This window comes from Ochlerotatus camptorhynchus, unplaced genomic scaffold (genome assembly GCF_037179485.1).
Source record: "Ochlerotatus camptorhynchus isolate MF236.1 unplaced genomic scaffold, CSIRO-AGI_Acam_v1.1 ptg000077l, whole genome shotgun sequence".
NCBI lineage: Eukaryota > Metazoa > Arthropoda > Insecta > Diptera > Culicidae > Ochlerotatus > Ochlerotatus camptorhynchus.
In genome coordinates, this window is record NW_027040567.1 from 6,008,615 (window position 1) to 6,022,259 (window position 13,645).

The window sequence follows — 13,645 nt, forward strand, 5'->3', positions numbered from 1 at the left end:
TACTGAGCCCAGTTTTTGGACATCCAGTATCTTCACCGGGGGGAGCAAGGGGTTCTTGAAACGGCCAACCGCCTGCTTCTCCAAGATCTCGGGGGTCAGACTCGCTTCGGTGACCACACCTTCGATCTCCACATCACGAGCTGGTATGTAAACCCTGTACTCAATCGTAAAGAGCTGGGAGGCAGCAATCTCGTTAGCTTGCTTCAGGTTAGAAACGACAACACGAAGTTTATTATGCCTAACCTTCGTGATTTCGGTCACGGCCGAGTATCGCTTCGTCAGATCAGTGGAAATTTGCATCAAGTTCAAAGGTTTGTTTTTGGGCTGAAAGTAGACAACCCATGGCCCAGTCGAGTCATCTGGATAGGCTCGTGATCGGGGGCTTTTCTGAGACGAACCATGAATGACAGGACGTTTTCGTCTTTTCTTGCCATCGAGTGGCAAACTGATGTCATCTTCCGACAAAATGTCCATATCGTCTTCTGACGAGACGTCCATTTTGCCGTACTAGTGGGAGCGGTAAACGCTCTACCACTGAAACGATGCTTAAAACCACACAGACACAATAAACAGAAAAAAAAACTACAAACACAGAAACACAAAATTAAATTTAACTGATGGGCGAGAGAAAGAAACAGGAAAAAAAAACTTATCTGCTATACTACTACCACCGAGTGATTACACAGCAGCAGCGGAGCGACGCGCAGCGTGGGTGACCTTCGATGCGCGTGTGCGGGCGATCTTTGTAGTGGTGTGCTTGTATTAGGCTCGGCACTCAGCTGGACACACGATGATGGATGACCGGTATAAATGCGGAGGCAGATGCTGACACTCGATGACGATGATCTGTGTGCAGGTATGCGTGATCACGCACCGATGGCAAAATGGTTGGCGAATTGGCAATCGCAAAAACAATTTTCCTTCCGATGATGCCGAAAACACACTTTCTTCTCAGAAAAAAACTCACTTTCAGATAATTGTTTAGCCGGGTACTATGCCAGTAATCACTAAGCGAGAAAAAACTGATAATTTAAACCAACCGAATACCGAGAAAACTTCCGAAATACCGGAGCGCGAAACAAGTCGACTGTACTTCTTGCTAGGTCGCAGTGGGATGCAGAATAATTGTAATCGAGCATATATTTTGAAGCTATTCAACATTTTCTCCAAACTTTGAGGTTTTAAACATTTTATTTCATAGCATTTGATGGATCCTCAACATGCAAAAGGTAAAGAATGCATGGTTGTTAATGAATACGTTAATGTATAACGAAGACCATTTTATTCACCATTTCCCCAATTTGATTATATTTTCCATATAACTCCGAAACGGCAGGTTATGGAAATGGTGCGTCTTGAGAAGAGTTGCTCATTTGTTCTGAGATAAACAACTTTATTGAAGAATTCAATGTCGTGAACTCTGATCGAGATTGCAAGCCTTGATCTTTTGTCACTGAAACGACGCCAGCCAAACCATCCTGCGTTTTTTTCCCTTGATTTGTTTTCCATCGATCTAGTTTTCCGTGCTGAGCACCAATGCTACCGACGCCAGGAAGGCATCTCCCACACCTGGACCTTACCTATCGACCCATCAACTCATGAACCGGGGACCAACGGTTTTTACTTCAGAGATGTTATGCCTCAGAACATCCCGGCGGCGCCGACTGGGATTGAACCCAAGCCTGCTGGGGTGAGAGGTAATCATGCTCACCACTACACAACCACTACGTTTTTTTAGAATCAGAGTAATGTCTAGAAACCGGAAATCGATATCCAATGCCATTATGAAATCCAAGACGGCGATTTCCGATTTGAGAAAAGTGGGAAATATGGGAATTTTCAGAACGGCGGTGATACGTTGATGCCGAAAATCGATGTTAGACGCCATCTTTAAATCCACGGGGCGACTCCTGGCTTCAGAAAAAGTTGGAAATACTGTCAAATACCCATGAATGTGGGTATTTTTGAAATCCCAGTATCAGTCTGATATTTGACGTCATTTTAAAATCAGAAAATTGTGAATTACTGTCAAATACTGATCAAAGTTGGTATTTTTGGGATCGTAGTGACATCTAGAGGCAGGAAATCGAAGTACGACACCATCTTGGAATTTAGAAGAAGTATCAAATACTCTGCAAATTGGCGTCTATTTCGGCATCCACGCGTCGTCCATGTTCCGAAAATACCCATATCTTAGGGTATTTGAAACTTTTTCTGAGCCCGATGGTCGCCATCTTGGACTCCAGAATGGCCTCGTTAATTTAATTTTCGTTTAATATAAAATAACATTGTATTAGTGCATATAATCTTGATGCCGTCCCTATCGGCAACCGATATTGTGCGGATATTATCCGGATACTATATATTGATGCCTGACGACACGACGCGTGACAAGTCGAATGAGCTCCAAATTGAAGTGAGAGTGGAAAAATTGAAGGAAGCAGCTGTCGAGTCATTCATTGCGTCCATTGAAACAAGTCTTTGCTTCAAATGATATGAACTGATGAACGAACGAAACAAGCAATAGTCAAGTCATGTTTGACAGGAGGAATGTTCATCGTGACTCGATAGCGAGAAAGACAATGCCTTACACGAAAATGATATTGCTCGAAATGAAGCGATTCTACGGAGAGTTCATTTTCTTTTCTTTGTTTCGAAAATGTAGGACTCTGATCCAAGCTCCTCGCCTGATCCTATCGAGTTTTTTTTTCTTTCCCACACCTGAACCCCTTCCTATCGACCCATCAACTCATGAACCAGGGACCAACGGCTTTACTTCCCTTGCGAAGGAAGGCGTGATCAGAGATGTTATGCCTCATGGCGGTGGCGCTGAATGGGGTTGAACCCAGGCCTGTTGGGGTGCGAGTTGATCACGCTTACCACTGCACCACCGGCATTGCTTTATCGAGTGTTCGACCCAACTCCTACTAGACATAGAATTGTGTGAAGTTTGTTACAAACACTGAACAATAAATTACCGGCTCCGTCAAGCTAACGTGATTAAGCCTACCTAAAAAAGAAGTAAACAAAAAACTTATAAATGTGGTTCTTTGTTAACCGAGCAATTTTGTCGAATACCGTAGGGCTGTAAAAAATACGCACACGGCTTAGAGATTTTGGCACCGCTGCCGGCCAAACTGTCCTACACTGAAAATGTATTTTCGTTATTTCTCTGAAAACTGTTTCGTAAAAATTAATATCGAATATAAAACATATCTTTCATAAATGGTATGAAACATTCGTTTTACCTGACATCTGGTGCAATGCTAATATTACGCCTTATTCGTATAATATACAAATTCAACTTTGTACAATTCTCTTCTTCCTAAAGTGCTGCATGTGTGTTGTAGATGGGATACTTTTTTTTCCTTGAAATATTGTCGGTCTGACCAATACATGCATGCTAACACACTGACTAACACACTCCACATTTTTCGGTCTTCACAACCAACACTTGTGGCTCGTTGGTTGGGTGTAGTGATAGCAAGTGTGCCATTTCTAGCGAAACTAGTTTCATACAATCTACAAATTAATTTCGTTGCAGAAAACAACGAATAATTCGTAGAACAAACGAGCGATTTCATTGTATAAACGAAATTTAAGTTTCAGTGTAACGTTTTTCTGTAATTTGACAGTATATGTGGGAGTTTTTCTTTTTCTTTTCATGTCATCAACTTGTATGATTTTGAAGAAATTATATTGGGTTGCAAAAAAGGGTTATCTTCCATTTAATTCCACTCAATTAATGTTGGTATCCATGTACGTATCTCGACTACAATGTGCAGTCTTTATCAGTGTCATTCCCACTAAAGACTTATCAAAATCTAACCCCCTTAAGTACTCATCCCCTAGGTAAAAAAGTCAAGATCACAGGTATAAAAAATGAAACTACAACGTGCAGAATCGGATCCTACCTAACTAATAAACAAAGATTTAAGTGAAGTAATGAAGAAAAAACTATACAATTTTTTAATGAGTTAAATTCCCAAAGGCTTGGTAGCCATCATAATAAAGTAATGAAACTGGGAGACTTTTCGATCAATGTTGCTGATTCTTCTGTCTGCGATGTAAACATTAATTATCTAAAATTTAACATTGGATTTTTCAGATATTTCAACGCGCATTTGAGCGATGGTAGCAGTAGATTATTTATTTATTTATTTATTTATTATTCCAATGATTTATCGGACATATGGTTGTCTTAATGATTTAAAAAAGTATAATTAAAACAAAAACAGGACACGTCCTAATTCAGGACAGTCATTTAATAAAAACAATTAACGGCACATTAAAGTCAAACAATGCATAGACGTCATTAAACGCATTAGCGACGGCTCGGATAGGTTCATTCAACCCATATTGCCGATTACGAGCTGCGAGATGTACAAAATTACGCTGTCTAATCATTCTCTCAGGTGCGTAAAATAAAAGCTGCCGAAGTAATTCAGGGGAATCAATCTCGCTGGTAATGATCTTAGCAGCAAACACAGCTTGAGTGTTCCGTCTTATTTGTTGAGTCAACTAAGCAAAAGTGAAAGAAGAACTGCAAAATGAAGCACATGTGGCACGACAATGGAGTGATACTCGTTAAGAAAATACCCGAAGACACTGTCCATTTTCCGCATTGGTGTTACGGTTTTATAAGACGCACCTAAGAACTCAAGATCATCATATTAAGAAATTGGACGTCTAAATATCATAGAACACATCAGAAATAACATGGAAGCCTTTCGGGACACTAGTAGCAGCTAGCAATGATGCAGAGAAGGACAACAAGTTCACAAATAGGCACACAAATTGGACAAAAGGGACAACACTGTTTTTCATCTTTAATCAAATTACACGTGCGATGCATTTTGCAACACGCATTAGAAATTCGCGCGTTTTCAAATCCACCACACGAACGAGCTGTCACTGTTATAGACGCTCATAGTTATCGACCTGTCAATGTGCTGCCATTTTGTATCCAAAACGAACATTCTCCATATGATTTGACGGTTTGATTGGATATTTACTTCAACTCACGTTGGCCGATCTATAAATTAACTGTCTATAGACGCTGTCACATCCGATATATTCGTGCTTAAATCTCTAAAAACAAATAATATTGATTTTTATCGGTCATATCTCTTATATCGGGTCACAACTCTATAAGTATCATGACAGGTAACGATGACACCCGTTTGTTTATAAGAAAGGAACGTCGTAAAATCTCAACCAACAATTCAAAAAGACGGATCAGCTTCTGTAATCAAATCTTGTAATAATCTTTTCTCGCAAATAGAAGCTCACCTTGCCAAATAAACAATACCGTCGGCTAGGGAAAATTCTATACTATTTGAGGGTGGAATTGATTTTTGTAGGCGTGCTTCAGTTTGTAAGATAAGGTCATAACATGTTCGCTGAATCACCCTTTAGTATTGTTGGTTGATAAATCTGTTCGAAAATCGTATGATCAAAAATCATTAATGGTGATTCCTTGAAGAGTCCACAAATTGCCTGATGATGGCTGAAATGTCCTATAACTTCAAGTGTTCTAGAGAACAGATTTCGGGCACAGTTGTGACATCCATGGTGGCAAGTGAATTTCCATTTTTAAATTCCTGGTTTTTTTCCTGGTTTTCCTGGTCAATGATTTAAAAATTTCCTGGTTTTAAAAACCATGTATTTAAAAAACAATTTAAAAAAAATAAAGTGGATCCTTGTACCATCATTCTTCGCGCAATGCGGAATTTCACAAACCAAAATAGGTATTAAGGTTCTTGTGAATGACCGTGCAATCTTTATCTGATTGTTTGATGTAAAGAAGCTAGTAGGGAGCCACGCTACTTCGTCGTATCATGGCTCCTATTTCCGTTCTATGTGCTAAAACTATAATAGCAAAGCGTTTTCACTCATGTTTTTGCAAAAACATCTTTGCTTACAAGATTAATTACGATTGACACTGAAGCAAATGCGATAACCCGTAAAATGAGCGATTTTAGGGGTGTATGATGAAGAAAAGCTGAGATACAACGGACTAGCGCGGAGCCCTATCTAATGTCTGAAATTTAGAGATCCATAAGCCCCTAAATCTTGAGATTTCTGTTTTTGAAACTGCGATTGTTTTTAACTTTATTACGGGCTACTTTGTCTCAAGGTGAAATTGCGAAGTGTGATATGAATGAGGACTCTTAAATCTAACCTTTGCTTCTAACAATTTTACGGATTTCCAGTTTGTTTAAATTTTCATATGATTAAAAGATTTCATAAACAACGCTGGTTTAATAACTCTTATTGTTAAAAAGACTGACTGCTGAAGTTCATAGTAACTCCCTAAAGTTCGTAGAACTTCCCTGAAGCGCTAAGGTCTTTCCTGAAGGGTTCATTGAAGTTTGTATTGCCTGAATTTCATGGGACTTCCCCGAAGTTCGAAAGACTTTTTTTAAGATCTTAGGACTTCCCTGAAGCTCGGAGTTTTTTTGAAATTCATAGGAATTTCTTAAATATCGTAGAAGTACCACGAAGTTCGCAGAAATTCTCAGAAGTTCGTAAGATTTCCTTCAAGTTCAAAGAACTTTCTCGAAGATCTGAGGACTTCTCTGAAGTTTGAAGGACTTAACTGAATATATGAGGACCCTAAATGTAGAAGAGCTTTCCTGAAGTTCATAAGGCTTTAAATATCGAAGGGTTTTCCAAAATTTTGCGGGCCTTTCCTTAATTTCTTGGAAATTCCCTGAAGTTTGGAGAGCTCCCATGAGTTTTGTAGGACTACCTGTAGTTCAATCGACTTCTCGGAAGTTCTAGGAACTATTTTGAGCTTGGAGAACTATGTTAAGTTCAGAGGACTTCCCAAGAATAATGAAGACTTCTCTGAAGCTCGGAAAAAATCCATAAGTGTCATAGGATTATCCTTAAGTTTCAAGCAATGCCTAAATCTCGTAGAAGGTACATTAAATCTGTAGAAAATTCTGTAAAATTCGTAGTTATTCCCCAAAGATTAAAAGACTTCCCTGAAGTTCGTAAGACTTCTCTGAAATTTGTAGAACTTCTCTGAAGGTTCGGAGAGATTTCCTGATCGTCGTAGGTCATCACAGTAGCTCACAGGATTTTCCTGAAACTTGTAAGACTTTCCCGAATTTGGTAGAACTTGCATGAAGTTCGAAGGCCTTACCTGAAGTTTTTAGAAATAGAACTTTGTTATTGAACATGTTGAACAGGTACTTCAAAGTAGTAACGCGTCGGCACTACTTAACCCAAGTAACATTGCAGGTTTTATCACGGTTTTATAGCATTCTGCACGTCTAAATCATGGTCTACAGAACCCTCATAAAACCAAAACTGTGCTATCAATTAAGCACAAATCAAATAATGAATATGTTGCGTTTCAGCAACCCTGATCCTTCATCTACACTTTTTGAGCACCAAGTGTTTAGAATCGTATTAATATACTTATAAATTGCTCTTTTGACTGTCGATTTCTCTATATTTAGGTGGTGAAAAGTTGAATCTCTTACTAAGATAGGCGCGTTTACCCGCTGCTAGCCTGCAAAAGGACCAGTACTAAGTAACTAGCAGATTTCCTCACTACATGGCATATAAGATCGACTCAAATTTAAAATTAAATTACTCAAACTATAGAAAACATAGTTTACTTGTAGAATGAGTAAAATTTTCCGAGTCTTCTTAATCTTTTCGAATATGACAAAATCGCCTAAAAATTTACTCATTTTAAAAGGACACACTCAAAAAATAAATCACATATACAATGGAAAATATTCATTAGAATTTCACATAACTTTCATGTGATATCATAATAGGGAATTGTACCACAAAACCACATGAGCCATAGGTTTAAAATGAAATTTAAGTGATTTACCATACATAACTCATGTGATCACATTAATTTCATGTGAAATTCAGATAGATATCGTTGGTTTTGTTAATGAAAAAATATGATGTGCATTTCCCAATAGAAACTACATGAAAACTTTTTTCCAGTGTACTAATTTCATATGTACATCGAAATGTTGCTCATATTAGAAAACAAATTCTTGTAAAAGCTCGGGAGGTTTAACGCAGTCTATGAGTTAACTACGTTTTCCAGAATATGAGTGATCTAATCTCAACTTTGAGTTGACCTCATTTGTCGTGTAATCACAAAAATTATCTTTTAAATAATTGTTTTTAACGTTTACGTTGTAAATGGATGCATTATAAATTCCAATAAGATTCCATTCGTTAAAAGCAGGTAATTTTTGCTCGAACATAACTTTTACAGACATTTCAAATTTCACATCTATTACATGAACACCCCTTTCCCTCTTCATCACACGCTAAACTTCAGCTAATTTTATGAAGCCCAATTACCTACAGACATTTCTGAAATTCACAGACCTTTTTCGCAGACTTCTGAAAAAAAAACTGGCATCTCTGATGGGGAGAGTGAAATTGCCAACTCCCTGTTGTTAACATTTCGTGGAAAAAGGGCGAGCTCTTCTCCGCACTCATTGGGGTATCCTTCTACCAGACGGCTCGGTTTTTGACCGATTGTATGATCACGAAGAGAAGGAGATTCTCTACCATCCCGTGGAGGCATATAGGGGAATTTACCGAACCCGTTTTTGGTCCTTCATACAGTGACATGTTGAGGACAATCAGAGATTATTAAGCTTGATCATATCAAACAGTAAGAAGCACCCACTGCTATCGGACATAGTTTCCGTGCTACAATCAGTGCTGCAAAATATTAATATCAATACCTACAAAATGCTGAATTTCATTAGCCACCTGATGTCAGTATCAGTTCACACAGTTATAATATCAATATCATTCGCCTCATTGTCAGTGCGCAATTTACATCGTAAAAGGACCACTGATATTAAAAGTTCTGCCGCATTTTTTCTCATACACGCCAGCTAATCTAGTACCGATCTTTATAAAACTCATTAGTAATATTAAAACGATGCAACGGCATTACAAAAAAGTTGATTTATTGAGATAAAAGTAAGATTTTCAACTTTTTCCCAGTGATATTCATATGGAGAGAAATATCAAAGCCAATATTAAGCCAAAGCCTGATATTTTGCTTACTACGAATGTCAGCGTTGGAAGTGAAATTCAGTGCTAGACCAATAGCTAACATCAATTGACATTGTTGACAGCACGCAGCACTGGTTACAATGCCAATGAGTGGTAGACAATTATCATCATAGGGAAAGTGGCTCTAATGTTGGCCTATGGATCTAAGATTGGGCCCATCGCTAAAAATCTGCTGTTTATAAATTTTATCTAGATAAACGCGTCATTGGAACAATACTAATGGATATTTTTGGTCGCTATTGAAAATTTAGTCGATTGCTGAATTTATGTGGGCCCTAATTGGGGGCATTTAGGCCGACATTACATCAATTTCCCCTACTTCATACATATGAGCAGCGATTTTTTCAACGAAAAATCGAACTGTTTTTCGAAATCCACCATTTTGATCATTTTACCAAAATAAAAAATAAATATGTTTGATTTTGGATATTTTAATAAAGAACTCAAAACACTAATCATTTTTTTCTCCGATGTTTCAGTGCTGATAACGCTGTCTTGCAAGCGAGAAAAACATCGCTTGCAGAACTCTCGTTGCAGGGCTGTCATCAGCGGAAAAAAAAAAATATTTTGGGCTGCAAAATTTCGTAATTAAAGCTTAAATGTTGATTAATAAGTGAAAGAAAAGAAAAATAAGAAAATTCAAAGTGATTGCATTTATTCTAATGTTCTAATAAAATTGACAATAAGTACATTTTTTTAGAGATCTCAGCAGGTGTACGGCACTAGTATATTGAACATAATTTCATCACTTCAAGGTGAATGTGTCCTAGCGAGTTATTTGAATATTTCTGAAATGGTTATCTCTGAGACATCACTACGAAAGCTTTCTCCAATATGAAGTGATGTCTCAGAGAAAACCATTTTTGAAATTTTATTTTACTCACTAGGTCACATTCACCATAAGGCCAACAGGAAAGTTTATCACGCAGCTCAACCAATACATATGAAGGACAGTTAGGCAATCGATGTTTTGAATCGAAAAATCACCAGCATTTCAATGCGATGATTATTGAAGGTATAAGGTAAGTTGTTTGTTACTATTAAAAAAAAAAGTATTTATGAATTTCCGATTCGAACCTTAAATTATAGTAGTGAAATAATGCAGATTTTCAGAAGAAAGATAAATGGGGTAAACAGTCATATCGGCCTTATCGCCCATTTTGTGCCTATCGAGCAGAAAACATCAAATATTTCAGCGAAGGAGTCAATTATATTTTTGGTACGATTATTAAGCTCAAAAGCTACCACACAAAGTATGAATATGAACATCATTTTTTCTCAAAAACAAACGACGCACTCCAAGCGATTAAATTTTTCCATTCCATTTTAACCTTCATTCGTAGGACGAAGAAAATCCAATGCCATTAGGACGAAATTTAAACTCTTACGACGAATCAGGAATCAAGAAGCAGTGTTAGATGTTTAACAAATCAAATGGTACGTATGGAAATCAATTAAGGTGTCTTCTATAGTAGAACTATTCCATTTAATTTTAAAATCGGCTCAAAAAAAGATAGGTAAAATGCGGGTTATGCTTAGTAGTACCCTTGCGATCATTCTTAAAAACGTTTAAACAATTTCAACTTTTTACATCAAGTCAAAACTTCTGAGCTTCCCCAATGCGTGAACTCTTCTCCGCCATCAAACGATCGCAAATAAGTGCAAACTCCCGATCCAAACAACAGCTATCTTTTAATTTATTAGTTCAGATAACCCCTCCGATCCCAGCACAGCGAATAAGTGTAACAGAGTACCAAAGGATGGAGGATAGAGAGCTGGAAAAATGATGATGTTTCTGTTGGCAGCTGAAGCGCAAAAACTTCCCTCCGCTTCCCTTCCGCCGTTCCAACCCAGGCAACGACGAGAAATGAGAAGAAAATATCAAAAAGTGTAAATAACTACACACACTACATGGAAGGTAGGTGTAGCATATGCAACAGGAAGGTGAGCAAAAATGATGACGACGTCGACGATGATGATGAAGAACAAGACAACTACAACAACAACAACAACAAACCCAGGATGAAAAACGTAGACTTGGAAGTAGGAAGGAGAAGAAGAGAATGTAAAATGAGAATAATGATCTTGCAAGGTCGTTCGAGTTGAATATATAAAATATAAAATGAAAAGAGTTGTGCAAAAGTAAGTGCTTTGGTGCTCCCTTGGGCAGAAAACAGAGAGGGAACAGCATCGCAAAAGGAGTGATGATCATTCAGAACGATCCGGAGGAAGTTCTGTTCTGAGGGTTCTGGTGGCCGGGAATCGAATTCCAAAGTGTGCTGTTTTTATTTCATTTCGTACATCATATTTGATATTGAGATGTCGAGAAGAAGCTGACGTAGTCATTCAAGAAATGCAGCGCGTTAAATGTTTTCAAATATAACGGTAAAATAGAGGGTCGCTCGAATGGTAAGACGAAAAGAAGAGAAGCTTTATTTTTGGCAGCAGATCATGCTGGAATTCTGAAATGAAATCTTTTATCAACGGGATATCGCCAATTGCCTGACAGTGAATGTCAAACAAGTCGAAAAGTACAAGCTGACTAACAATAGGAACAAAGCTAATGTTCACGAGACACATTCGACAATGCCCCGCTGCAGGAATTGCTCCCATTATTCAAATGCTGATTTGATTTATGACTTCGCGGTGGATCTTCCCGCTGTGAACACAACTCGGTTGGACTCCCCGGGAAACGATTGAACATCGAATTGTTCGGCAAATCAGAGAACTTTCTTCTGCGATTGGCTTTTATTGGATGATCGGAAATCCAATTGTGAATTTGTTATGGCATATAAATGGCTCATTTGGCAAATTTTAAATTCATCTGCAGGATGACAACTGTATATTTAGAGGGCAACTGCTTTGATTAATGACAAGGCACAATCGGATTCAAAACAAAATCAAACACAGCATGTCGTTTTCAGCCGTTAGGAACGAATCGTAGTTTTGTTTTTTTGGAAAATTGAAAGTATCGACCTATTTCCACGCCCTAGAGCAAACACGACTTCCAGTAAACAGCATTTATTGTTTTACAAGTCATCATAATAACAGACAATTTGTGTCAAAGTGCGTACACGCACTGAGCGCACGATCCTAAAGGGGGTCAAAACGGGTCAATCCGGGGTCCCTCCGAAACCCTAACATCATTCAATCTTTCCTCGCACGGCTCAGTTTATCGGTCTCTAATTTCCCAAATCCTACAATTCAATTTACGCATCGTTGGGTCAGCCCAGCCCAGCCAACCAGCCCGGATGGACCACATCATTGACCAATCATCGAGTTGAAGGGGTTCTTGCTTCATTCGGGTCATTCTCTCTTCTCGAAAGGAAGACCTTGGTCGATGCGTGAGGTTGGAGCACACAATTACGTAATCCATCAGCCAGGCAGCGTACGCTTCTCATCCGGAGTGGCCTTTTTCAGCGTCGAGCTCAATTGAGATCGTTTCTTTTGTTCTGTTCACCGTCGTCGATGCTCGAAGTGTCATTATCTGGCTCGGAGGTGATTTGCATGGGCTCAAATTTGACAATGGATGAGGACTGTTGCTACACATTGGTCAAGATCCTATCGGACCATTGTGTTCGATCATTATCAAAATTTTCAGTGAGGAGCAGATCATTCCCATCCCTGAAATAAACTCGACCCGATTACCTCAACGCGCTCAATTGTTCCAAGACGCTTTCTCCCCTCATTTAACCCATCATCACCATCCCAATCCCACCACACGGAACACCACCGGCAGAGGTAATCTGTTAAAACAAGCGCGGCACAAAGCAGCAACGAATGGTTTGCGAAATGAGACAACACCCCATCTGATGCGAACAAGCAAGCGAAAGATGCAGGGCGTAAGATGAAAAATAACGTCAATTTACCGAAAGTGCAACAGGCAGCATATGTACGTCGAACCACGTCGAGATATCAATGACGACGACGACGACGGGGCCGAGACGAAGGGAATGAATTAAGCAAATAAATTACCGTCTTTCCATAAACGAACCGTTGACATTTAAGTGTGAAAACGGAACGGTTCCATTTTTCGTTGAACCGACTGAAGGTGCTGGTTGTTGCTGTTGTTTTTTTTTTCGAATTCGGTCACCACCCCCTCGTTATAATGCAAGGAGCAGATAAATTAAAGAATTTAAAAAGACACTTCTGGTGTGCGGCGTTGCTTTCGCAAGGCAAGGAAATCCAAATCTGATGAACGCAATCCGATTAACGGGGATAGTTTTGCTCCAGATTTTGCAACTCGACGTTGACGCCAATAGCGGTTCGAAGTTGAGTGCTTTGCATTAGCTGATTGAAAAGTGTCGTCTTGGATTAATTGGTGGAATTTGCCCAAGTCAGAAGATGGTTCCATTCGACAGGGGTTCGTCACTTGCCAGGTGAAGTCTTTCGATACATTCGGATTATCTTGCTCAATCGTTTAATTGCAGTTAAACGTATTGTTTTAATGGATGGTAGTCTACTATATACTAGAAATATCATGTCGTAACGCTTCAGTGAAAGCTTGAGAGACATCAACGTAATGTACTCCCAATATCCGAATGTACGTAAATGGGAAAATGTC